Consider the following 27,031-nt stretch of genomic DNA (forward strand, 5'->3'; position numbering starts at 1 on the left):
CAGACTTTGATAGAATGGTCTGTGGGTGTTATGTTGCGATTGCAGAGCCCCTGATGTACCTAAACAGTAGTAACCCCCCACAAGTGACCCCATTTTGGAAACTAGACCCCCCAAGGAACTTATCTAGATGTGTGGTGAGAACTTTGAATGCCCAAGTGCTTCACAGAAGTTTAGAATGCAGAGTCGTGAAAATAAAAAATATTTTTTTTCCACAAAAAAGATATTGTAGCCCCCAAGTTTTTATTTTCACAAGGGTAACAGGAGAAATTGGACCACTAAAGTTGTTGTTCAATTTATCCTGAGTACGCTGATGCCCCATATGTGGGGGTAAACCACTGTTTGGGCGCACGGCAGAGCTCAGAAGGGAGGGAGCACCATTTGACTTTTTGAGCGCAAAATTGGCTGTCGTGTTTGGAGACCCCCTGATGTACCTAAACAGTGGAAACCCCCCAATTCTAGCTCCAACCCTAACCCCAACACACCCCTAACCCTAGTCCCAACCCGATCCATGATCCTAATCACTAACCCTAACGATAATCACAACCCTTACCCCAAAACAACCCTAATGTCAACCCTAACCATAACCCTAATCAAAACCCTAAATCCAACACACCCCTAATCCTAATCTCAACCCTAACCTCAAACCTAACCCTAATCCCAATACACCCCTAATCACAACCCTAACCTTAACCCTAATCCCAAACCTAACCCTAATCCCAAGCGTAACCCTAATCCAAACCCTAACCCTAATCCCAACTCTAACCCTAACTTTAGCCCCAACCCTAGCCCTAACTTTAGCCCCAACCCTAACCCTAGCCCTAAGGCTACTTTCACACTTGCATCGTTTGGCATCCGTCGCAATCCGTCGTTTTGGACAAGAAACGGATCCTGCAAATGTACCCGCAGGATGCGTTTTTTGCCCATAGACTTGTATTGCCGACGGATCGTGACGGATGGCCACACGTCGCGTCCGTCCGTCGTGCACTGGATCAGTGATTTGGCGGACCATCAGCACAAAAAAACGTTCAATGTAACTTTTTTTGTATGTCGCATCCGCCATTTCTGACCGTGCATGCGTGGCCGTAACTCCGCCCCCTCCTCCCCAGGACATAGATTGGGCAGCGGATGCGTTGAAAAACTACATCCGCTGCCCACGTTGTGCACAATTTTCACAACGTGCGTCGGTATGTCGGGCCGATGCATTGTGACGGCCCCGTACCGACGTAAGTGTGAAAGCAGCCTAACCCTAAATTTAGCGCCAACCCTAACTGTTATGACCTGGTGGTTAGGAGCACCCGGAATGACCTGATAGTTAAACCTCATACAGGACGAGCTCTGGGATGCTGACCGCAAGCCCTAATCCTATCACACACACTAGAAATAGCCGTGGAGCGCTCCTGACCAGACCTAGGCGCCTAGTCACAGCCTAAGAACTATCTAGCCCTAGAGATAGAAAATAAAGCCTACCTTGCCTCAGAGAAATTCCCCAAAGGTAAAGGAAGCCCCCCACATATATTGACTGTGAGTAAAGATGAAAGTAACAAATGCAGAAATGAAACAGGTTTCAGCAAAGGGAGGCCAGACTTACTAAATAGACAGAGGATAGGAAAGGTAACTTTGCGATCAGCACAAAAACCTACAAAAGACCACGCAGAGTGTGCAAAAAAGACCTCCGCACCGACTCACGGTGCGGTGGGGCCACTCTGCATCCCAGAGCTTCCAGCTAGCAAGACAAAATCATGAAAACCAGCTGGACAAGAAAACAGTGAACAAATAATGACTATTAGGAACTTAGCTTCTGCAGGAGAAGGCAGGTCACCAGAGAGATCCAGGAGCGAACTGAACCAATGCAAAAACATTGACAGCTGGCATGGAGTAACGATCTGAGAGGAGTTAAATAGAGCAGTCAACCAAAGGATAAACCACGTCACCTGTGTAAGGAACCTCAGAAGCAGCAGCTTCACTCACAGCCACCAGAGGGAGCCCATAGACAGAACCCGCCGAAGTACCATTCACGACCACAGGAGGGAGTTCGACAACAGAATTCACAACAGTACCCCCCCCTTGAGGAGGGGTCACCGAACCCTCACCAGAGCCCCCAGGCCGATCAGGATGAGCCAAATGAAAGGCACGAACAAGATCGGCAGCATGAACATCAGAGGCAAAAACCCAGGAATTATCTTCCTGACCATAACCCTTCCACTTGACCAGGTACTGGAGTTCCATCTCGAAACACGAGAATCCAAAATCTTCACCACATACTCCAACTCCCCCTCGACCAACACCGGGGCAGGAGGATCAACGGAGGGAACCATAGGCGCCACGTATCTCCGCAACAACGACCTATGGAACACATTATGGATGGCAAAAGAAGCTGGAAGATCTAAACGAAATGACACAGGATTAAGAACTTCAGAAATCTTATATGGTCCAATGAAACGAGGCTTAAACTTAGGAGAGGAAACCTTCATAGGAACGTGACGAGATGACAACCAAACCAAATCCCCAACACGAAGTCGGGGACCAACACAACGCCGGCGGTTAGCGAAAAGTTGAGCCTTCTCCTGGGACAATGTCAAATTGTCCACCACATGAGTCCAAATCTGCTGCAACCTGTCCACCACCGCATCCACACCAGGACAGTCCAAAGGCTCAACCTGCCCTGAAGAGAAACGAGGATGGAAACCAGAATTGCAGAAAAAAGGAGAAACTAAAGTAGCCGAGCTGGCCCGATTATTAAGGGCGAACTCAGCCAAAGGCAAGAAAGACACCCAATCATCCTGATCAGCAGAAACAAAGCACCTCAGATATGTCTCCAAAGTCTGATTAGTTCGTTCGGTTTGGCCATTAGTCTGAGGATGGAAAGCCGAAGAAAAAGACAAATCAATGCCCATCTTAGCGCAAAAGGACCGCCAAAACCTCGAAACAAACTGGGAACCTCTATCCGAGACGATGTTCTCTGGAATGCCATGCAAACGAACCACATGCTGGAAAAACAATGGCACCAAATCAGAGGAGGAAGGCAGTTTAGATAAGGGTACCAAATGAACCATCTTAGAGAAGCGATCACAAACCACCCAAATGACCGACATCTTTTGAGAAACAGGGAGATCAGAAATAAAATCCATGGAAATATGCGTGCAGGGCCTCTTTGGGATCGGCAAGGGCAAAAGCAACCCACTGGCACGAGAACAGCAGGGCTTAGCCCGAGCACAAATCCCACAGGACTGCACAAAAGAACGCACATCCCGTGACAAAGAAGGCCACCAAAAGGATCTAGCCACCAAATCCCTGGTACCAAAGATTCCAGGATGACCAGCCAATACTGAACAATGAATCTCCGAGATAACTCTACTAGTCCATCTATCAGGGACAAACAGTTTCTCCGTAGGACAACGGTCAGGTCTATCAGCCTGAAACTTTTGCAGCACACGCCGCAAATCAGGGGAAATGGCAGACAAAATTACCCCTTCTTTAAGAATACCCGCCGGCTCCGGAACACCCGGAGAGTCAGGCACAAAACTCCTTGACAGGGCGTCAACCTTCACATTCTTAGATCCCGGAAGGTATGAAACCACAAAATCAAAACGGGAGAAAAAGAGCGACCATCGAGCCTGTCTAGGATTCAACCGTTTGGCAGAGTCGAGATAAGTCAAATTCTTGTGATCCGTCAAGACCACCACGCGATGTTTAGCTCCTTCAAGCCAATGTCGCCACTCCTCGAATGCCCACTTCATGGCCAACAACTCCCGATTGCCCACATCATAATTGCGCTCAGCAGGCGAGAATTTTCTAGAAAAGAAGGCACAGGGTTTCATCACCGAGCCATCAGAACTTCTTTGCGACAAAACAGCCCCTGCTCCAATTTCAGAAGCATCAACCTCCACCTGAAAAGGGAGCGAAACATCTGGCTGGCACAACACAGGGGCAGAAGCAAAACGACGCTTCAACTCCTGAAAAGCCTCTACAGCCGCAGAGGACCAATTGACCACATCAGCACCTTTCTTGGTCAAATCAGTCAACGGCTTAGCAACACTGGAAAAGTTAGCGATGAAGCGACGATAAAAATTAGCAAAGCCCAGGAACTTCTGCAAGCTCTTCACAGATGTCGGCTGAGTCCAATTGTAAATGGCCTGAATTTTAACAGGGTCCATCTCGATAGTAGAAGTGGAAAAAATGAAACCCAAAAATGAAACCTTCTGAACTCCAAAGAGACACTTTGACCCCTTCACAAACAAGGAATTCGCACGAAGGACCTGGAACACCATTCTGACCTGCCTCACATGAGATTCCCAATCATCCGAAAAGACCAAAATGTCATCCAAATATACAATCATGAATCTATCCAGGTACTCTCAGAAGATGTCATGCATAAAGGACTGAAACACAGGTGGAGCATTAGAAAGCCCGAATGGCATAACCAGGTGCTCAAAATGGCCCTCGGGCGTATTAAATGCCGTCTTCCATTCATCACCCTGTTTAATTCGCACAAGATTATACGCACCACGAAGATCTATCTTGGTGAACCAACTAGCCCCCTTAATCCGAGCAAATAAATCAGACAGCAGCGGCAAAGGATACTGAAATTTGACTGTGATCTTATTAAGAAGGCGGTAATCAATACAAGGTCTCAAAGAACCATCCTTCTTGGCCACAAAAAAGAACCCTGCTCCCAATGGTGACGACGACGGACGAATATGACCCTTCTCCAAGGATTCCTTTATATAACTCCGCATAGCGTGATAAATTAAATAGACGGCCCTTAGGAAACTTATTACCTGGAATCAAATTAATAGCACAGTCGCAATCCCTATGAGGAGGTAGGGCACCAGATTTGGGCTCTTCAAATACATCCCGGTAATCTGATAAAAACTCAGGGACTTCAGAAGGAGTTGAAGGTGAAATTGAGAGCAATGGAACATCACCATGTACCCCCTGACAACCCCAGCTGGACACAGACATAGATTTCCAATCCAACAATAGATTATGTACCTGTAGCCATGGCAACCCCAAAACGACCACATCATGCAGATTATGTAACACCAAAAAGCGAATATCCTCCTGATGTGCAGGAGCCATGCACATGGTCAATTGAGTCCAGTACTGAGGCTTATTCTTGGCCAAAGGCGTAGCATCAATTCCTCTCAATGGAATAGAATACTGCTAGGGCTCCAAGAATAAATCACAGCGCCTGGCAAACTCCAAGTCCATCAAATTCAGGGCAGCGCCTGAATCCACAAATGCCATTACAGAATAGGACGACAGAGAGCAAATCAGAGTAACGGACAAAAGAAATTTAGACTGTACCGTACCAATGGTGGCAGACCTAGCGAACCGCTTAGTGCGCTTAGGACAATCGGAGATAGCATGAGTGGATTCACCACAGTAAAAACACAGCCCATTCCGACGTCTGTGTTCTTGCCGTTCAGCTCTGGTCAAAGTCCTATCACACTGCATAGGCTCAGGCCTATGCTCAGAGAATACCGCCAGATGGTGCACAGCTTTGCGCTCACGCATGCGCCGATCGATCTGAATGGCCAAAGACATAGACTCATTCAGACCAACAGCGGGCGTGGGAAATCCCACCATGGCATCCTTAAGGGCTTCAGAAAGACCCTTTCTGAAAATTGCCGCCAGGGCACATTCATTCCACTGAGTAAGCACAGACCACTTTCTAAACTTCTGACAGTACACCTCCGCTTCATCCTGACCCTGACACAAAGCCAGCAAGATTTTCTCTGCCTGATCTACTGAATTTGGTTCATCATAAAGCAATCCAAGCGCCAGAAAAAACGCATCAACATCACGCAATGCCGTATCTCCTGGCGCAAGGGAAAATGCCCAGTCTTGAGGGTCAAAGAAATAATGATTTTTACCTGTTGAACGGGGTCACCAGAGGAGCGGGGTTTCAAAGCTAGAAACAGTTTACAATTATTTTTGAAATTCAAGAACCTAGATCTATCCCCAGAAAATAAGTCAGGAATAGGAATTTTAGGCTCTAACATAGGATTCTGAACCACAAAATCTTGAATGTTTTGTACCCTTGCAGAGAGATGATCCATACAAGAGGACAGACCTTGAATGTCCATATCTACACCTGTGTCCTGAACCACCCAAAGGTCTAGGGGAAAAGAAAGACAAAACACAGTGCAAAGAAAAAAAAAATGGTCTCAGAAGTTCTCTTATCCCTCTATTGAGATGCATTAATACTTTGGGCCAGCTGTACTGTTATGACCTGGTGGTTAGAAGCACCCGGAATGACCTGATAGTTAAACCTCATACAGGACGAGCTCTGGGATGTGGGAGCTCTGCTGACCGCAAGCCCTAATCCTATCACACACACTAGAAATAGCCGTGGAGCGCTCCTGACCAGACCTAGGCGCCTCGTCACAGCCTAAGAACTACAGTATCTAGCCCTAGAGATAGAAAATAAAGCCTACCTTGCTTCAGAGAAATTCCCCAAAGGTAAAGGAAGCCCCCCACATATATTGACTGTTGTGAATTCTGTTGTCGGGCTCCCTCCTGTGGTTATGAATGGTACTTCAGCTGGTTCTGTCCATGGACTTCCTCTGGTGGGTGTTTCTGAGTTTCACAGGTGACGAGGTTAATTCGTTAGCTGCTGCTCTATTTAACTCCACTTAGATCTTTGCTCCATGCCACCTGTCAATGTTCCAGTATTGGTCTAGTTCACTCCTGGATCGTTCTTGTGACCTGTCTTCCCATCAGAAGCTAAGTTCCAGCTTGTATTTCTTGGGTTTGCTATTTTTCTGTCCAGCTTGCTATTTAATTTGTTGTCTTGCTTGCTGGAAGCTCTGGGACGCAGAGGGAGCGCCTCCGCACCGTGAGTCGGTGCGGAGGGTCTTTTTGCGCCCTCTGCGTGGTCTTTTTGTAGGTTTTTGTGCTGACCGCAAAGTAACCTTTCCTATCCTCGGTCTGTTCAGTAAGTCGAGCCTCACTTTGCTAAATCTATTTCATCTCTGTGTTTGTATTTTCATCTTTACTCACCGTCATTATATGTGGGGGGCTGCCTTTTCCTTTGGGGAATTTCTCTGAGGCAAGGTAGGCTTTATTATTCTATCTTCAGGGCTAGCTAGTTTCTTAGGCTGTGCCGAGTTGCATAGGGAGCGTTAGGCGCAATCCACGGCTATTTTTAGTGTGTTTGATAGGTTTAGGGATTGCGGTCAGCAGAGTTCTCACGTCCCAGAGCTCGTCCTTATTATCAGTAACTATCAGGTCATTCAGTGTGGTCTTAACCACCAGGTCCATTATTGTCCTGACCACCAGGTCATAACAGTACAGGTGGCCGTCTTTGTCGCGGGATGTGCGTTCTTTTGTGCAGTCCTGTGGGACTTGTGCTCGGGCTAAGCCCTGCTGTTCTCATGCCAGTGGGTTGCTTTTGCCCTTGCCGGTCCCGAAGAGGCCCTGGACGCATATTTCTATTTTATTTTATTTCGGATCTCCCCGTCTCTCAAAAGATGTCGGTCATTTGGGTGGTTTGTGATCGCTTTTCTAAGATGGTCCATTTGGTACCTTTGTCTAAATTGCCTTCCTCCTCTGATTTGGTGCCATTATTTTTCCAGCATGTGGTTCGTTTACAGGGTATACCGGAGAACATCGTTTCTGACAGAAGTTCCCAGTTTGTTTCAAGGTTTTGGCGATCCTTTTGTGCTAGGATGGGCATTGATTTGTCTTTTTCCTCGGCTTTCCATCCTCAGACAAATGGCCAAACCGAACGAACTAATCAAACTTTGGAAACTTATCTGAGATGCTTTGTTTCTGCTGATCAGGATGATTGGGTGTCCTTTTTGCCGTTGGCTGAGTTCGCCCTTAAGCATCGGGCCAGCTCGGCTACTTTGGTTTCGCCGTTTTTCTGCAATTCTGGTTTCCATCCTCGTTTCTCTTCAGGGCAGGTTGAGTCTTCAGACTGTCCTGGTGTAGATACTGTGGTGGATAGGTTGCAGCAGATTTGGACTCATGTGGTGGACAATTTGACATTGTCCCAGGAGAAGGCTCAAGGTTTCGCTAACCGCCGGCGCTGTGTGGGTCCCCGACTTCGTGTTGGGGATTTGGTTTGGTTGTCGTCTCGTTATGTTCCTATGAAGGTTTCCTCTCCTAAGTTTAAGCCTCGTTTCATTGGTCCGTATAAGATTTCTGAGGTTATCAATCCTGTGTCATTTCGTTTGGCCCTTCCTGCTTCTTTTGCCATCCATAATGTGTTCCATAGGTCGTTATTGCGGAGATACGTGGTGCCTGTGGTTCCATCCGTTAATCCTCCTGCCCCGGTGTTAGTTGAGGGGGAGTTGGAGTATGTGGTGGAGAAGATTTTGGATTCTCGTGTTTCGAGACGGAAACTCCAGTACCTGGTCAAGTGGAAGGGTTATGGTCAGGAAGATAATTCCTGGGTTTTTGCCTCTGATGTTCATGCTGCCGATCTGGTTCGTGCCTTTCATTTGGCTCATCCTGGTCGGCCTGGGGGCTCTGGTGAGGGTTCGGTGACCCCTCCTCAAGGGGGGGGTACTGTTGTGAATTCTGTTGTCGGGCTCCCTCCTGTGGTCATGAATGGTACTTCAGCTGGTTCTGTCCATGGACTTCCTCTGGTGGGTGTTTCTGAGTTTCACAGGTGACGAGGTTAATTCTTTCGCTGCTGCTCTATTTAACTCCACTTAGATCTTTGCTCCATGCCACCTGTCAATGTTTTAGTATTGGTCTAGTTCACTCCTGGATCGTTCTTGTGACCTGTCTTCCCATCAGAAGCTAAGTTCCAGCTTGTATTTCTTGGGTTTGCTATTTTTCTGTCCAGCTTGCTATTTAATTTGTTGTCTTGCTTGCTGGAAGCTCTGGGACGCAGAGGGAGCGCCTCCGCACCGTGAGTCGGTGCGGAGGGTCTTTTTGCGCCCTCTGCGTGGTCTTTTTGTAGGTTTTTGTGCTGACCGCAAAGTAACCTTTCCTATCCTCGGTCTGTTCAGTAAGTCGGGCCTCACTTTGCTAAATCTATTTCATCTCTGTGTTTGTATTTTCATCTTTACTCACCGTCATTATATGTGGGGGGCTGCCTTTTCCTTTGGGGAATTTCTCTGAGGCAAGGTAGGCTTTATTTTTCTATCTTCAGGGCTAGCTAGTTTCTTAGGCTGTGCCGAGTTGCATAGGGAGCGTTAGGCGCAATCCACGGCTATTTCTAGTGTGTTTGATAGGTTTAGGGATTGCGGTCAGCAGAGTTCCCACGTCCCAGAGCTCGTCCTTATTATCAGTAACTATCAGGTCATTCCGTGTGCTCTTAACCACCAGGTCCATTATTGTCCTGACCACCAGGTCATAACAATTGACTGTGAGTAAAGATGAAAGTAACAAACGCAGAAATGAAACATGTTTCAGCAAAGGGAGGCCAGACTTACTAAATAGACAGAGGATAGGAAAGGTAACTTTGCGATCAGCACAAAAACCTACAAAAGACCACGCAGAGTGTGCAAAAAAGACCTCCGCACCGACTCACGGTGCGGAGGGGCCACTCTGTATCCCAGAGCTTCCAGCTAGCAAGACAAAATCATGAAAACCAGCTGGACAAGAAAACAGTGAACAAATAATGACTATTAGGAACTTAGCTTCTGCAGGAGAAGGCAGGTCACCAGAGAGATCCAGGAGCGAACTGAACCAATGCAAAAACATTGACAGCTGGCATGGAGTAACGATCTGAGAGGAGTTAAATAGAGCAGTCAACCAAAGGATAAACCACGTCACCTGTGTAAGGAACCTCAGAAGCAGCAGCTTCACTCACAGCCACCAGAGGGAGCCCATAGACAGAACTCGCCGAAGTACCATTCACGACCACAGGAGGGAGTTCGACAACAGAATTCACAACACCTAACCCTAAATTTAGCCCCAACCCTAACCCTAAATTTAGCCCCAACCCTAACCCTAAATTTAGCCCTAACCCTAACCCTAGCCCTAACCCTAATCCTAGCCCTAACCCTAGCCCTAACCCTAATCCTAGCCCTAACCCTAGCCCTAACCCTAACCCTAGCCCTAACCCTAGCCCTAACCCTAACCCTAGCCCTAACCCTAATTTTAGCCCCAACTGCTCTTCTCCTGCCGGCCGGCAGATGGAGACAGATGGCGGGCGCACTGCGCATGCGCCCGCCATTTTCTTTTCCCCGGCGGCCAGGAGGAGCAGCAGGAGGACCCAGGGACACCGGTGAGTATGATAGGGTCCCCGAATCCCCCTATTTCTCTGTCCTCTGATGTGCGATCACATCAGAGGACAGAGAATTGCACTTTGCTTTTTTTTTTTTTGCGGTCGCCGGTAAACAGTTAATTACCGGCGATCGCAAGACAGGGGTCGATAAAACCGACCCCGATCATGCTCTTTGGGGTCTCGGCTACCCCCGGTAGCCGAGACCCCAAAGATTCTCCCGGGGCCGGCTGGCGGGCTCACTGCGCCCGCCATTTTGAAGATGGCGGCCTCCATCGGGAGCCACGAGGAGCACCGGGGGAGACAGGTGAGTATCGGGGGGCGATCGGGGACCCCTTTTCTCTGTCCTCTGATGTGCGATCACATCGGAGGACAGAGAAATTAAAAAGAAATCGCGTTTTTTTTTGCGATCGCCGGTAAACGGTTAATTACCGGCGATCGCAAATGCGGGGTCGGTACAAAACCCCCCGAATCATGTTCTCTGGGGTCTCGGCTACCCCCGGCTGCCGAGACCCTGGAGAAAATCCGACTCTGGGGGGAGCTATTCACTTTTTCCACAGCGCCGTTAATTAACGGCGCTGTGGTTTAAGTACCCTTAGCGGCCGCCGTTAAAAGGCGTATCGGCGGTCGCTAAGGGGTTAAACAGCATCTGTAATTTGCCATAAATGTAATTTTTTTACGGGATGTAAATGCCACTGTTCTACTGAATCCGGCAATGTTTTTCTTTTGTTCCTGCGCCTCTCCATTCCTGAGATATGGTCCTCTCTTCCCTGTAGATAAATCTGGTCTTTCAAGTCATTTAGGCGTGGTCATCAGGAAGACACCCACAGAAAAGAGTCCAAAACCACACCCACTTGGCTTAAAAATACGAGATTTATATACAAAGAAGGGGCCATATCTCAGGAACAGAAAGATGCAGGAAGAAAAGAAAAACATCTCTGGATTCAGGAGCACAGCAGCAATTACACAAGGTAAAGAAGAAAAAAAATATGGTTAGTAATATTTTAGCCCAACTGTACACTACCTCTTAGTTGGACAGTGTTTTGGTGAGTGATTTCACACCCACTCTTAAATATTAATAAAAATAATCTTTATTTATGTAGCGCCAACATATTCCGCAGCGCTTTACAGTTCAACAGTTTAAAACAGAACAGTCATAAGTAACAATGTTAACATAGTAACATAGTAACATAGTAACATAGTTAGTAAGGCCGAAAAAAGACATTTGTCCATCCAGTTCAGCCTATATTCCATCATAATAAATCCCCAGATCTACGTCCTTCTACAGAACCTAATAATTGTATGATACAATATTGTTCTGCTCCAGGAAGACATCCAGGCCTCTCTTGAACCCCTCGACTGAGTTCGCCATCACCACCTCCTCAGGCAAGCAATTCCAGATTCTCACTGCCCTAACAGTAAAGAATCCTCTTCTATGTTGGTGGAAAAACCTTCTCTCCTCCAGACGCAAAGAATGCCCCCTTGTGCCCGTCACCTTCCTTGGTATAAACAGATCCTCAGCGAGATATTTGTATTGTCCCCTTATATACTTATACATGGTTATTAGATCGCCCCTCAGTCGTCTTTTTTCTAGACTAAATAATCCTAATTTCGCTAATCTATCTGGGTATTGTAGTTCTCCCATCCCCTTTATTAATTTTGTTGCCCTCCTTTGTACTCTCTCTAGTTCCATTATATCCTTCCTGAGCACCGGTGCCCAAAACTGGACACAGTACTCCATGTGCGGTCTAACTAGGGATTTGTACAATACAATAATTAAAGCAACTCTTTGAGTAAGGCGTAAATATTATTCTAAACACAAAATAATTAGGTCTTAAACGAGATGCTACAATTTGGACTCTCGCGAAAAGTACATCTGCCCCTACAGTACATGTTACTGTATATTGAGGAAAGATTTTATGTTAGGTTCAATGTGCTATTAGATTTTTTTTAGTTTTACTTTATGAATTTTTGGAAGTATATTCGATATATTTCTATGGTGTTCTTCACTCTCTTCTACATATATTTACTTTAGCACTATGGCTAGTTTCACACCTAGTTTTTGGATGTGGACTTTAAAGCGGATCCACTTCAAACTCCACATAAGAAAACACTTTAAATACACTTTGATGTGGATATTGAAGCAGATCCGCTGTAAAATGCATGTTAAAAAAAAAGCTGTGTGTGAACTGAGCCTAAATTTCATTTGGTTGATTTTTTTTCCCTAAGGCTGGTTTGACATCTCTGAGAAAGAACCGCAACATCTGGACCAGCCATGGGTGTTCTGACGCCAACTCAACAGCCTTATAGGCCTATATGAGGCTGTTGAGTTTGGGTCAGGAGACCCGCGACTGGTCTAGACTTGGTGGTCCGTGTTGGGACTGTGAGTGCCGGATTTATGAATACCCTCATGCACTATAAAATGCTAATGTAATGGCGGAATCATGGCGGAATGTCATTATGTGTTAATATTGAATATCATGTAAAGAACAGGTAGTCATAGCCCGAAGTCTAAAAAAAACCCCTGGATAAGTCAAATTGGCAATGAAGGGAATTGGGCTAGACTAGTCTGTTACCGATGCATTACTGATACTACGGAGATGAGTTGCAGTCTGATGTGGCAGATATAGACTGGGTTAATGAGAACAACATGGTGTAATGCAGAAAATTATTCTAATTGGTATAAATAATTAACAAAATAATAAAATATACGGTACATACTATATTCCAAGCTATTTTTTGCCATTATGTTCAATATTAACCCTATATACCGGTAAGTTTGAGAATTATTTTCTAGGGAGGACAGTCAATGTCAGCCTGGCATGATTTTACTATTGGCAAACTAAATAAAACATAGTAAGGAATGAGGGTGAAATGACAGTGCAGATGAGAATTGCTATAATGGCTGCACCCGGAAGGATCACTCACTTACAGAGAGAAGTGGCAGCAGTGTCACTAAGCATTGTGACAGACAGCCCTCAGCAATCTCCCTAATAAATCATTAAATCCCCGTCTTCTTGTTTTACTGCATATTTTGCACATTTTTTTTTTAAATAGGTCAATAACATTCATTTAGTTAAGGAAAATAAGTTACTGTGCTGTTAATATCAAAATTCCAGTGAAACTGCGCTTAACCCCAATATCGCACTCCTTATAGATCAGGGATATAATATTATGTAGGGGAGCCATAATACTTTGTGAGGGTCTGCAGAACATCATATTTGTGTGTGGGTACATCATACAGTGCGAGGGGCTGTGGGGACATCGTAATATGTGTGGGGGCATCATACTGTGCATGAGGTGGGTGCGAATCATACTGTGTAAGTATGACTTAGAAACTTTATAAAAAGCAGTTAATTACCGTGTTTTCGGACTATAAGACCCACTTTTCTCCTCCAAAAATGTGGAGAAAAATGGGGGGGGGGGGGCGTCTAATAGTTCACTGCCAAAAAAACACCATATATTAGAAGATAGTCTACACAGTATAACTTCATATTTAATAATTTTCTATAAAAAAAATCCACACCACATACGACCTTGGACTAGTGTCAGTTGTTTGACAAGAAAAAAAAGATACAGGGTGCAATGTATCCTAAATCTATAAACTATCCCCTACCTTGCTGCGGAGGTTGGCACCCTATATCCTGCACAATGGCGCCCCCGCTCAACGCAGGCTCTCCCTATATCGCTCTAATGGGCCCTTGCGTGCAGGAAAGAAAAAGAAAAACCAAACAACGGACCATTCATTCTAGACAAATAATTTCAAATGATAATTGATAGCATGTGTCCAAGTATATTGCACATGCCCCGGTGCACTGGTGTGTGCTACAGATATATTTGCACACTTTCTATATATTGCCCCTTTTCCCAAAAAGGAGGAACTATAGGACACCTATACTTTGTGCCTAGGTACCCCTACCTGTCTGCGGGGGTTGGCACCCTATAATCCTGCGCAAATGGCGCCCCCACTTGTCTAGGGGTCTCTCGTTTGTTCCTACAAATCGGTTTGATGAGTTTGGCTGGGTTAAGGATATCAACTTATTTGTGAGAAAGATAAGGAGGAAAAAGTTTTTTAAAACTCATGATAGGGCTGATTGGGAATCCTTAGAAGTTACCGAAGAGGACTTGCCAAGTGTCAGGATTCTCACTGATCTTTTGACGGACAGTGAGAGACCAATAGAGCAACAAGCAAAAGAATGCCCCCTTTAGACGGTCATGATAGTATTGAGATATTTTTACGATTGGTGGTGGAGGAATTGGAAAAGATAGGCACTGTGGGAGGTAGATACTACTCCAATTTGACAAGGGGTGAAAGGGAAGCACTTGATGGACTGGCCACCAAAAAGAACTGTGTGTTTAAACCCTCTGATAAAGGGGGGAATTTGGTGGTTTTGGACTGAAGCCAGTATCAGACCATGTGTGAGGACATTCTCAAAGACGTAATGACATATAAACTATTGAAAGGGGATCCCACAGAGGAATTTATCAATGTCCTCAAGATGTTGCTGACTGAGGCAAATGTTACGGGTCTGATATCAAAGAATGAGTTTGACTTTATGTACCCTAAGTTTCCAGTACTGGCGGTGTTCTACTCATTGCCCAAGGTACACAAAGGTCTCAATCCACTGAAAGGTCGCCCAATAGTGGCGGGGATTGATTCCATCACTCAGAACTCAAGTGTTTATATTGACAGGGTGCTTCGACCTTTTGTTACCACATTACGCTCATACATTAGGGACTCCTCGGACCTCCTTCTCAAGCTGGAGGATATCACTCTCAGTGATGATGTGTATTTGGCTTCTATTGATGTTGAGGCGCTGTACAGCAACATTTCACATGACAAAGGACTAGAGGCTATAAAATTCTTCCTAAGGTCAAGGGGAACGCATTTGTCCCGACATAGCCAATTCGTTGTTGAGCTACTTGAATTTGTTCTCAAGCATAATTTTTTTTGCTTTTGGCAGTAGGTTCTTCCACCAACTCAGGGGTACTGCAATGGGGAGCCCCTGTGCTCCACTTATGCTAATCTTTTCCTGGGCTGGTGGGAGGATCAGGCTGTTTTTGGAGAGGATGAGACGTGCTGGTGGAAACCCCATATATTATTCTGGGGTAGGTACATTGATGATGTGCTAATTTTCTGGTGTGGTGATGCTGTCTCCTTCTCTAATTTTGTTGATGAGCTCAATAATAATAATAATAATAACGAGATTGGCCTTAGGCTAACTTACAAATTTTAATGGGAGTCTATTCATTTTTTGGATTTAAAAATCTCTAGAAATGATATTGGTCAAATTATCACTGAGACTTTTTATAAGCCCACTGCTACAAATAATTTGTTGCGTTGGGAGAGTCATCACCCATACAGCTTGAGAAGGGGGATACCGAGGGGTCAATATCTACGTGTGAGGAGGTATTGTTCAACAGATTCAGGCTTTTATAGACAGGCCAGGGATCTGAGGGACAAATTTAGGAACAGGGGATACCCGGCTGGGGTTCTCAATGAGGCCTTTAAATCCTCAAATACTAAGGAAAGAATTTCATTGTTAATTAGTAAGAATAAAGAGGATGATGGTAATGATCTAAGGATCATAGGTACGTTTGATGATAAATGTGATGAGGTAAAAAAGGCTATTCGAAAACATTGGGGAATCCTCAAGATGGACCCTGACATATGTGACATCATTCCCGATGTCCCATTGATCACGTATAGAAGAGGGAGGTCAATTCGTGATCAACTGGTTCACAGTGCTTTTTCCCCTCCAAAGAAGACCCCGACTTGGTTGGAAAATAGACAAACTGGTACTTTCAAGTGTGGAAAATGTAAATTCTGTAAGTATGTTTCCAGAAGCCACTCTCTTGCTAGTTCCCATACAGGCAAAAGGTACAATATGAGACATTTTGCCAACTGTAAAACTGAGGGGGTTATCTACCTTTTTCAGTGCAGTTGCCCTAAGGACTATGTGGGCAAGACAAAAAGGGAGCTACGCAGAAGGGTGGGAGAACATGTGGGGGACATACTGAATAAACGTGATACTCCTATCTTAAACCACGTGAGGGATGTACATGGAGGGAACTTAAATTGCCTTAGTTTTTCTGTAATGGAAGTAGTTGTACCTGTACCATCAGAGCGAGGGGGGGGGGGGGGGGCATTGGGATCATTTAGTCCTCCAAAAAGAGGCCAAATGGATTTTTCGTATGAGAAGTATTAAGCCACAGGGCTTGAATGACCAATTACAAATTGGTTGCTTTGTGTAAAACCTGTGGTTGCCGTTGTCCCTAGAAAAATCCCTTGTAGATGTAATTCCCTTGATCCACTGCTCCTAGTGGGGATTGATCACTATCATATTGTATTTATCGTATGTTGTGTATATAATGGTAATGTGTTGTGAATTCTGTTGTCGGGCTCCCTCCTGTGGTCATGAATGGTACTTCGGCTGGTTCTGTCCATGGACTTCCTCTGGTGGCTGTGGGTGTTTCTGAGTTTCCTTCTACAGGTGACGAGGCTAAGTCGTTAGTGGGCTGCTCTATTTAACTCCACTTAGATCTTTGCCCCATGCCAGCTGTCAATGTTGTACTATTCGTCTAGTTCGCTCCTGGATCGTTCTGGTTACCTGTTATTTCCAGCAGAAGCTAAGTTCCTCTTTGCTATTTTCTTGTTTGCTATTTTTTCTGTCCAGCTTGCTATTGTGAATATTGCCTTGCTTGCTGGAAGCTCTGGGACGCAGAGGGGCGCCTCCGCACCGTGAGTCGGTGCGGTAGGTTTTTTTTCCCTGCACTCTCTGCGTGGCTTTTTGTAGGTTTTTGTGCTGACCGCAAAGTTGCCTTTCCTATCCTCTGTCTGTTCAGTAAGTCGGGCCTCTCTTTGCTATATCTATTTCATCTCTGTGTTTGTGATTTCATCTTACTCACAGTCAATATATGTGGGGGCTGCCTTTTCCTTTGGTGAATTTCTCTGAGGCAAGGTAGGCTTTATTTTCCTATCTTTAGGGCTAGCTAGTTTCTTAGGCTGTGTCGAGTTGCATAGGGAGCGTTAGGAGCAATCCACGGCTATTTCTAGTGTGTGTGATAGGATTAGGGATTGCGGTCAGCAGAGTTTCCACTTCCCAGAGCTTGTCCTGTATTTTTGTAGCTATCAGGTCTTTCCGGGTGCTCTTGACCATCAGGTCTATTCTTGTCCTAACCACCAGGTCATAACAGTACAGCTGGCCAAAAGTATTAATGCATCTCAATAAAGGGATAAGAGAAGTTCTGAGACCATTTTTTTTCTTTGCAGTGTGTTTTGTCTCTCTTTTCCCCTTTACCTCTGGGTGGTTCAGGACACAGTTGTAAACATGGACATTCAAGGTCTGTCCTCTTGGATGGATAATCTCACTACAAGGGTTCAAAACATTCAAGATTTTGTGGTTCAGAATCCGATGTCAGAGCCTAGGATTCCAATTCCTGATTTGTTTTTTGGTGATAGATCTAAGTTCTTGAATTTCAAAAATAATTGTAAATTGTTTCTTGCCTTGAAACCTCGCTCCTCAGGTGACCCTGTTCAACAAGTAAAGATCATTATTTCTTTGTTACGTGGTGACCCTCAAGACTGGGCATTTTCCCTTGCGCCAGGAGATCCGGCATTGCGTGATGTTGATGCGTTTTTCCTGGCGCTTGGATTGCTTTATGACGAACCTAATTCAGTGGATCAGGCAGAGAAAATCTTGCTGGCTCTGTGTCAGGGTCAGGATGAAGCGGAGATATATTGTCAGAAGTTTAGAAAGTGGTCTGTGCTCACTCAGTGGAATGAATGTGCCCTGGCAGCAATCTTCAGAAAGGGTCTCTCTGAAACCCTTAAGGATGTCATGATGGGATTTCCCATGCCTGCTGGTCTGAATGAGTCTATGTCTTCGGCCATTCAGATCGATCGACGCTTGCGTGAGCGTAAAGCTGTGCACCATTTGGCGGTACTATCTGAGCATGGGCCTGAGCCTATGCAATGTGATAGGACTTTGACCAGAGCTGAACGGCAAGAACACAGACGTCGGAATGGGCTATGTTTTTACTGTGGTGATTCCACTCATGCTATCTCCGATTGTCCTAAGCGCACTAAGCGGTTTGCTAGGTCTGCCACCATTGGTACGGTACAGTCTAAATTTCTATTGTCCGTTACTCTGATTTGCTCTTTGTCATCCTATTCTGTTATGGCATTTGTGGATTCAGGCGCTGCCCTGAATTTGATGGACTTGGAGTATGCTAGGCGCTGTGGTTTTTTCTTAGAGCCCTTGCAGTATCCTATTCCATTGAGAGGAATTGATGCTATGCCTTTGGCCAAGAATAAGCCTCAGTACTGGACCCAATTGACCATGTGCATGGCTCCTGCACATCAGGAGGATATCCGCTTTTTGGTGTTGCATAATCTGCATGATGTGGTCGTTTTGGGGTTGCCATGGCTGCAGGTTCATAATCCAGTATTGGACTGGAAATCTATGTCTGTGTCCAGCTGGGGTTGCCAGGGGGTACATGGTGATGTTCCATTTTTGTCAATTTCGTCTTCCACTCCTTCTGAGGTTCCAGAGGTTTTGTCGGATTATCGGGATGTATTTGATGAGCCCAAAGCCAGTGCCCTACCTCCTCATAGGGATTGCGATTGTGCAATTAATTTGATTCCTGGTAGTAAGTTTCCTAAGGGCCGATTGTTCAATTTATCTGTGCCAGAGCACGCCGCTATGCGGAGTTATATAAAGGAATCCTTGGAGAAAGGCCATATTCGCCCGTCGTCATCACCGTTGGGACCAGGGTTCTTTTTTTTGGCCAAGAAGGATGGTTCTTTGAGACCTTGTATTGATTACCGCCTTCTTAATAAAATTACAGTCAAATTTCAGTATCCTTTGCCGTTGCTGTCTGATTTGTTTGCTCGTATTAAAGGGGCTAGTTGGTTCACCAAGATAGATCTTCGAGGGGCGTATAATCTTGTGCGTATTAAACAGGGCGATGAATGGAAAACAGCATTTAATACGCCCGAGGGCCATTTTGAGTACCTGGTTATGCCATTCGGGCTTTCCAATGCTCCATCAGTATTTCAGTCCTTTATGCATGACATCTTCCGAGAGTACCTGGATAAATTCCTGATTGTGTATTTGGATGATATTTTGGTCTTTTCGGATGATTGGGAGTCTCATGTGAAGCAGGTCAGAATGGTGTTCCAGGTCCTTCGTGCGAATTCCTTGTTTGTGAAGGGGTCATTTTTTCCCCTTCTACTATCGAGATGGACCCTGTTAAAGTCCAGGCCATTTACGATTGGACTCAGCCGACATCTGTGAAGAGCCTGCAAAAGTTCCTGGGCTTTGCTAATTTTTATCGGCGCTTCATCGCTAATTTTTCTAGTGTTGCTAAACTGTTGACTGATTTGACCAAGAAGGGTGCTGATGTGGTCAATTGGTCTTCTGCAGCTGTAGAGGCTTTTCAGGAGTTGAAGCGTCGTTTTTCTTCTGCCCCTGTGTTGTGCCAGCCAGATGTTTCGCTCCCGTTTCAGGTTGAGGTTGATGCTTCTGAGATTGGAGCAGGGGCTGTTTTGTCGCAAAGAAGTTCTGATGGCTCGGTGATGAAGCCATGTGCTTTCTTTTCTAGAAAGTTTTCGCCTGCTGAGCGCAATTATGATGTTGGTAATCGAGAGTTGTTGGCCATGAAGTGGGCATTCGAGGAGTGGCGTCATTGGCTTGAAGGAGCCAAGCATCACGGGGTGGTCTTGACAGATCACAAGAATTTGACTTATCTTGAGTCTGCCAAACGGTTGAATCCGAGACAGGCTCGATGGTCGTTATTTTTCTCCCCCGCTTTGATTTTGTGGTTTCGTACCTTCCGGGCTCTAAGAATGTGAAGGCTGATGCCCTGTCAAGGAGTTTTGTGCCTGACTCTCCGGGTGTTCCTGAGCCGGCGGGTATTCTCAAAGAGGGGGTAATTGTGTCTGCCATCTCCCCTGATTTGCGGCGGGTGCTGCAAAAATTTCAGGCTAATAAACCTGATCGTTGACCAGCGGAGAAACTGTTGGTCCCTGATAGGTGGACGAATAAAGTTATCTCTGAGGTTCATTGTTCGGTGTTGGCTGGTCATCCTGGAATCTTTGGTACCAGAGATTTGGTGGCTATATCCTTTTTGTGGCCATCTCTGTCGCGGGATGTGCGTACTTTTGTGCAGTCCTGTGGGATTTGTGCTCGGGCTAAGCCCTGCTGTTCTCGTGCCAGTGGGTTGCTTTTGCCCTTGCCGGTCCCGAAGAGGCCCTGGACGCATATTTCTATGGATTAAATTTCGGATCTCCCTGTCTCTCAAAAGATGTCGGTCATTTGGGTGGTTTGTGATCGCTTTTCTAAGATGGTCCATTTGGTACCCTTGTCTAAATTGCCTTCCTCCTCTGATTTGGTGCCATTATTTTTCCAGCATGTGGTTCTGCTGATCAGGATGATTGGGTGTCCTTTTTGCCTTTGACTGAGTTAGCCCTTAATCGGGCCAGCTCGGCTACTTTGGTTTCGCCGTTTTTCTGCAATTCTGGTTTCCATCCTCGTTTCTCTTCAGGGCAGGTTGAGTCTTCGGACTGTCCTGGTGTAGATACTGTGGTGGATAGGTTGCAGCAGATTTGGACACATGTGGTGGACAATTTGACAATGTCCCAGGAGAAGGCTCAACGTTTCGCTAACCGCCGGCGCTGTGTGGGTCCCCGACTTCGTGTTGGGGATTTGGTTTGGTTGTCGTCTCGTTATGTTCCTATGAAGGTTTCCTCTCCTAAGTTTAAGCCTCGTTCCATTGGTCCGTATAAGATTTCTGAGGTTATCAATCCTGTGTCATTTCGTTTGGCCCTTCCAGCTTCTTTTGCCATCCATAATGTGTTCCATAGGTCGTTATTGCGGAGATACGTGGCGCCTGTGGTTCCATCCGTTGATCCTCCTGCCCCGGTGTTGGTTGAGGGGGAGTTGGAGTATGTGGTGGAGAAGATTTTGGATTCTCGTATTTCGAGATGGAAACTCCAGTACCTGGTCAAGTGGAAGGGTTATGGTCAGGAAGATAATTCCTGGGTTTTTGCCTCTGATGTTCATGCTGCCGATCTGGTTCGTGCCTTTCATTTGGCTCATCCTGGTCGGCCTGGGGGCTCTGGTGAGGGTTCGGTGACCCCTCCTCAAGGGGGGGTACTGTTGTGAATTCTGTTGTCGGGCTCCCTCCTGTGGTCATGAATGGTACTTTGGCTGGTTCTGTCCATGGACTTCCTCTGGTGGCTGTGGGTGTTTCTGAGTTTCTTTCCACAGGTGACGAGGCTAAGTCGTTAGTGGGCTGCTCTATTTAACTCCACTTAGATCTTTGCCCCATGCCAGCTGTCAATGTTGTACTATTCGTCTAGTTCGCTCCTGGATCGTTCTGGTTACCTGTTATTTCCAGCAGAAGCTAAGTTCCTCTTTGCTATTTTCTTGTTTGCTATTTTTTCTGTCCAGCTTGCTATTGTGAATATTGCTTTGCTTGCTGGAAGCTCTGGGACGCAGAGGGGCGCCTCCGCACCGTGAGTCGGTGCGGAAGTTTTTTTTTCCCTGCACTCTCTGCGTGGCTTTTTGTAGGTTTTTGTGCTGACCGCAAAGTTGCCTTTCCTATCCTCTGTCTGTTCAGTAAGTCGGGCCTCTCTTTGCTATATCTATTTCATCTCTGTGTTTGTGATTTCATCTTACTCACAGTCAATATATGTGGGGGCTGCCTTTTCCTTTGGGGAATTTCTCTGAGGCAAGGTAGGCTTTATTTTCCTATCTTTAGGGCTAGCTAGTTTCTTAGGCTGTGTCTAGTTGCATAGGGAGCGTTAGGAGCAATCCACGGCTATTTCTAGTGTGTGTGATAGGATTAGAGATTGCGGTCAGCAGAGTTTCCACTTCCCAGAGCTTGTCCTGTATTTTTGTAGCTATCAGATCTTTCCGGGTGCTTTTGACCATCAGGTCCATTCTTGTCCTAACCACCAGGTCATAACAGTAATGACCTTGGTTTTAATCAGGAGGTTCTACCTTCCTCTGATATTCTGCTAGGAAATTTATAGAGCAAACTAGATGAAAAGTGTTTACTCTTTTTCCATCTTATCCCCTTTTATTCCAGTGGGGGGACCCACTGTGGGGCGCATTAATGCTATAAATATCTTAATTAGTACACAGTAGCCAGCACTGAGTGTGCTTAGGTATGCTCGCTCCACTTCTGAGTGTGACATATAGGACATAGTGTATGCGCATAATTCATTAGCGTGCCATTCAATGAAAGTGATATTAGTCACATGGTACGTCACCGTATATTGGAAGGTGCATAGAACATAGGGCGCCTGCGCACTGTGGAATGCATTAGCGTTCCAGGCACCGAGGGTGTCTTCTGAATCATGGCGCTTGCGCACAGTGGAGCGCTCTTGCGTTACACATACCGGAAATGATGCTCGTCACATGGTACGCTGAGCTGTTGAACCCCAAACCCGGAAGTGATGGAATCGGCTAATGCCGTATTGAGCGGGGATATCAGGATACGTAAGGAGGTAGTTGATATGTAAGACGGTTATGGTACAGGGAACATAAGGCTGATAGATACCTGTGGTTTTGGATGGACATTATTCCCCACCGCTTACCTCTGAGGACGCATTTGTTGCAATAGAATGTGATTCCTATCCTCCTGAATCATCATTCAGATAAGTTTTCTGGATAGTTATAAGTATGCCTCCTGATGAACTGATTTCAAGGAAACGCATTGAGAATTACACACTTTAACCCCTTACCGGCATCGGACGTACTATACCGTCCGATGCCGGCTCCCCTGCTTTGATGCAGGGCTCCGCGGTGAGCCCGCATCAAAGCCGGGACATGTCAGCAGTTTTGAACAGCTGACATGTGCCCGTAATAGGCGCGGGCAGAATCGCGATCTGCCCGCACCTATTAACTAGTTAAATGCCGCTGTCAAACGCAGACAGCGGCATTTAACTACCGCTTCCGGCCGGGCGGCCGGAAATGATGTCATCGCCGACCCCCGTCACATGATCGGGGGTCGGCGATGCTTGTGAATGGTAACCATAGAGGTCCTTGAGACCTCTATGGTTACTGATTGCCCGTCGCTGTGAGCGCCACCCTGTGGTCAGCGCTCACAGCACACGTGCAATTCTGCTACATAGCAGCGATCAGCAGATCGCTGCTATGTAGCAGAGCCGATCGTGCTATGCTTGCTTCTAGCCTCTCATGGAGGCTATTGAAGCATAGCAAAAGTAAAAAAAAAAAGTTTAAAAAAATGTGAAAAAAATAAAAAAAACATAAAAGTTTAAATCACCCCCCTTTCGCCCCAATCAAAATAAATCAATAAAAAAAATATCAAATCTACGCATATTTGGTATCGCCGCGCTCAGAATCGCCCGATCTATCAATTAAAAAAAAGTATTAACCTGATCGCTAAACAGCGTAGCGGGAAAAAAATTCGAAACGCCAGAATTACGTTTTTTTGGTCGCCGCGACATTGCATTAAAATGCAATAACGGACGATCAAAAGAACGTATCTGCACCAATATGCTATCATTAAAAACGTCATCTCGACACGCAAAAAATAAGCCCTCAACCGACCCCAGATGATGAAAAGTGGAGACGCTACGAGTATCGGAAAATGGCGCAACTTTTTTTTTTTTTTAGCAAAGTTTGGAATTTTTTTTCACCACTTAGATAAAAAATAACCTAGTCATGTTTGGTGTCTATGAACTCGTAATGACCTGGAGAATCATAATGGCAGGTCATTTTTAGCATTTAGTGAACCTAGCAAAAAAGCCAAACAAAAAACCAATGTGGGATTGCACTTTTTTTGCAATTTCACCGCACTTGGAATTTTTTTCCCGCTTTCTAGTACACGACATGCTAAAACCAATGATGTCATTCAAAAGTACAACTCGTCCCGCAAAAAATAAGCCCTCACATGGCCAAATTGACGGAAAAATAAAAAAGTTATGGCTCTGGGAAGGAGGGGAGCGAAAAACGAACACGGAAAAACGAAAAATCCCCTGGTCATGAAGGGGTTAATATTTAGATTATTACATGGTAATTGACACTTGTGTGTTGTTGTTTGAGCACTTTTCACCTGTTGGGAACTGCTTTTTTATATATAATTGCTTACTTTGATTAAGGGTTTTATCCCCGTGCAAGTAGTGCAGGGTGCAATTAGGGAGAGACTACGCTGAGTGGGGGCGTCATTTCCGCAGGATTATAGGGTGCCAACCCCAGCAGACAGGTAGGGGTACCTAGGCACAAAGTATAGGTGTATATAGTTTATAGATTAGGGATACATTGCACCCTGTATCTTTTTTTTCTTGTCAAACAACTGACACTAATCCAAGGTCGTATGTGGTGTGGATTTTTTATAGAAAATTATTAAATGTTAAGTTTTACTGTGTAGACTATCTTCTAATATATGGTGTTTTTTTGGCGGTGAATTGAAAAATTGTTACCCCTTTATCTTATGATCTGTGATATAATAGGGTGCGTCTTATAGTTTGGATTTACCTGCTCTGGCTGTTGATGGGGAGGTAGGGAAGCAGCGGCGGAGCAGTGGGTCACAGGAGGCAGGAGCCAGCTGCTGCGGCTAACCCCTGTGTCCGCTGCTAAAGAGAAATTAATATTCAATGCACTCCACGGCCATGGAGGGCAGTGAATATTCATAGTTAGTAAAGCCGAAAAAAGACATTTGTCCATCCAGTTCAGCCTATATTCCATCATAATAAATCCCCAGATCTACGTCCTTCTACAGAACCTAATAATTGTATGATACAATATTGTTCTGCTCCAGGAAGAAATCAAGGCCTCTCTTGAACCCCTCGACTGAGTTCGCCATCACCACCTCCTCAGACAAGCAATTCCAGATTCTCACTGCCCTAACAGTAAAGAATCCTCTTCTATGTTGGTGGAAAAACCTTCTCTCCTCCAGACGCAAAGAATGCCCCCTTGTGCCCGTCACCTTCCTTGGTGTAAACAGATCCTCAGCGAGATATTTGTATTGTCCCCTTATATACTTATACATGGTTATTAGATCGCCCCTCAGTCGTCTTTTTTCTAAACTAAATAATCCTAATTTCGCTAATCTATCTGGGTATTGTAGTTCTCCCATCCCCTTTATTAATTTTGTTGCCCTCCTTTGTACTCTCTCTAGTTCCATTATATCCTTCCTGAACACCGGTGCCCAAAACTGGACACAGTACTCCATGTGCGGTCTAACTAGGGATTTGTACAGAGGCAGTATAATGCTCTCATCATGTGTATCCAGACCTCTTTTAATGCACCCCATGATCCTGTTTGCCTTGGCAGCTGCTGCCTGGCACTGGCTGCTCCAGGTAAGTTTATCATTAACTAGGATTCCCAAGTCCTTCTCCCTGTCAGATTTAGCCAGTGGTTTCCTGTTCAGTGTGTAATGGTGATATTGATTCCTTCTTCCCATGTGTATAACCTTACATTTATCATTGTTAAACCTCATCTGCCACCTTTCAGCCCAAGTTTCCAACTTATCCAGATCCATCTGTAGCAGAATACTATCTTCTCTTGTATTAACTGCTTTACATAGTTTTGTATCATCTGCAAATATCGATATTTTACTGTGTAAACCTTCTACCAGATCATTAATGAATATGTTGAAGAGAACAGGTCCCAATACCGACCCCTGCGGTACCCCACTGGTCACAGCGACCCAGTTAGAGACTATACCATTTATAACCACCCTCTGCTTTCTATCACTAATCCAGTTACTAACCCATTTACACACATTTTCCCCCAGACCAAGCATTCTCATTTTGTGTACCAACCTCTTGTGCGGCACGGTATCAAACGCTTTGGAAAAATCGAGATATACCACGTCCAATGACTCACCGTGGTCCAGCCTATAGCTTACCTCTTCATAAAAACTGATTAGATTGGTTTGACAGGAGCGATTTCTCATAAACCCATGCTGATATGGAGTTAAACAGTTATTCTCATTGAGATAATCCAGAATAACATCCCTCAGAAACCCTTCAAATATTTTACCAACAATAGAGGTTAGACTTACTGGCCTATAATTTCCAGGTTCACTTTTAGAGCCCTTTTTTAATATTGGCACCACATTTGCTATGCGCCAGTCCTGCGGAACAGACCCCGTCGCTATAGAGTCCCTAAAAATAAGAAATAATGGTTTATCTATTACATTACTTAGTTCTCTTAGTACTCGTGGGTGTATGCCATCCGGACCCGGAGATTTATCTATTTTAATCTTATTTAGCCGGTTTCGCACCTCTTCTTGGGTTAGATTGGTGACCCTTAATATAGGGTTTTCATTGTTTCTTGGGATTTCACCTAGCATTTCATTTTCCACCGTGAATACCGTGGAGAAGAAGGTGTTTAATATGTTAGCTTTTTCCTCGTTTAATAACGTACACACTGTTAGCTGCAGCCACCGACTTCCTGCAGCTGCTGGTTTCTGAAGTGTGTTCGCTACTTACGGGAATGAATATTCACTGCTCTCTACTCCCATGTGAGTGAAGAGCAGTGAAAATTCATTCCCTTTTTTTACTGGGCACAAGTGAATGCATGGCAGAGGCAGGAAGCCGACGGCTGCTGCTAACACTTTGCCCGCTATTAAAGATCTAAAGATCAGTGAATATTCACTGCTCCACATGCCCATAGACCCGGCGTGGGGAACAGTGAGTATTCCGGCAGCTGTCCTCTGCTTGTAGGCAGCACATGACGTTACTGCCATGTGCTGCTTACAAGCATAAATCAGCTGCTGGCATTGGAACAGAACTCTGAGGGGGAGCACAGGAAGGTAAGTACAATAGTTTTTTTTTATGTTCTTCTGATGGGGGCCATGCATATC

The sequence above is a fragment of the Ranitomeya imitator genome, chromosome 2, assembly GCF_032444005.1.
Source record: "Ranitomeya imitator isolate aRanImi1 chromosome 2, aRanImi1.pri, whole genome shotgun sequence".
Classification (NCBI taxonomy): domain Eukaryota; kingdom Metazoa; phylum Chordata; class Amphibia; order Anura; family Dendrobatidae; genus Ranitomeya; species Ranitomeya imitator.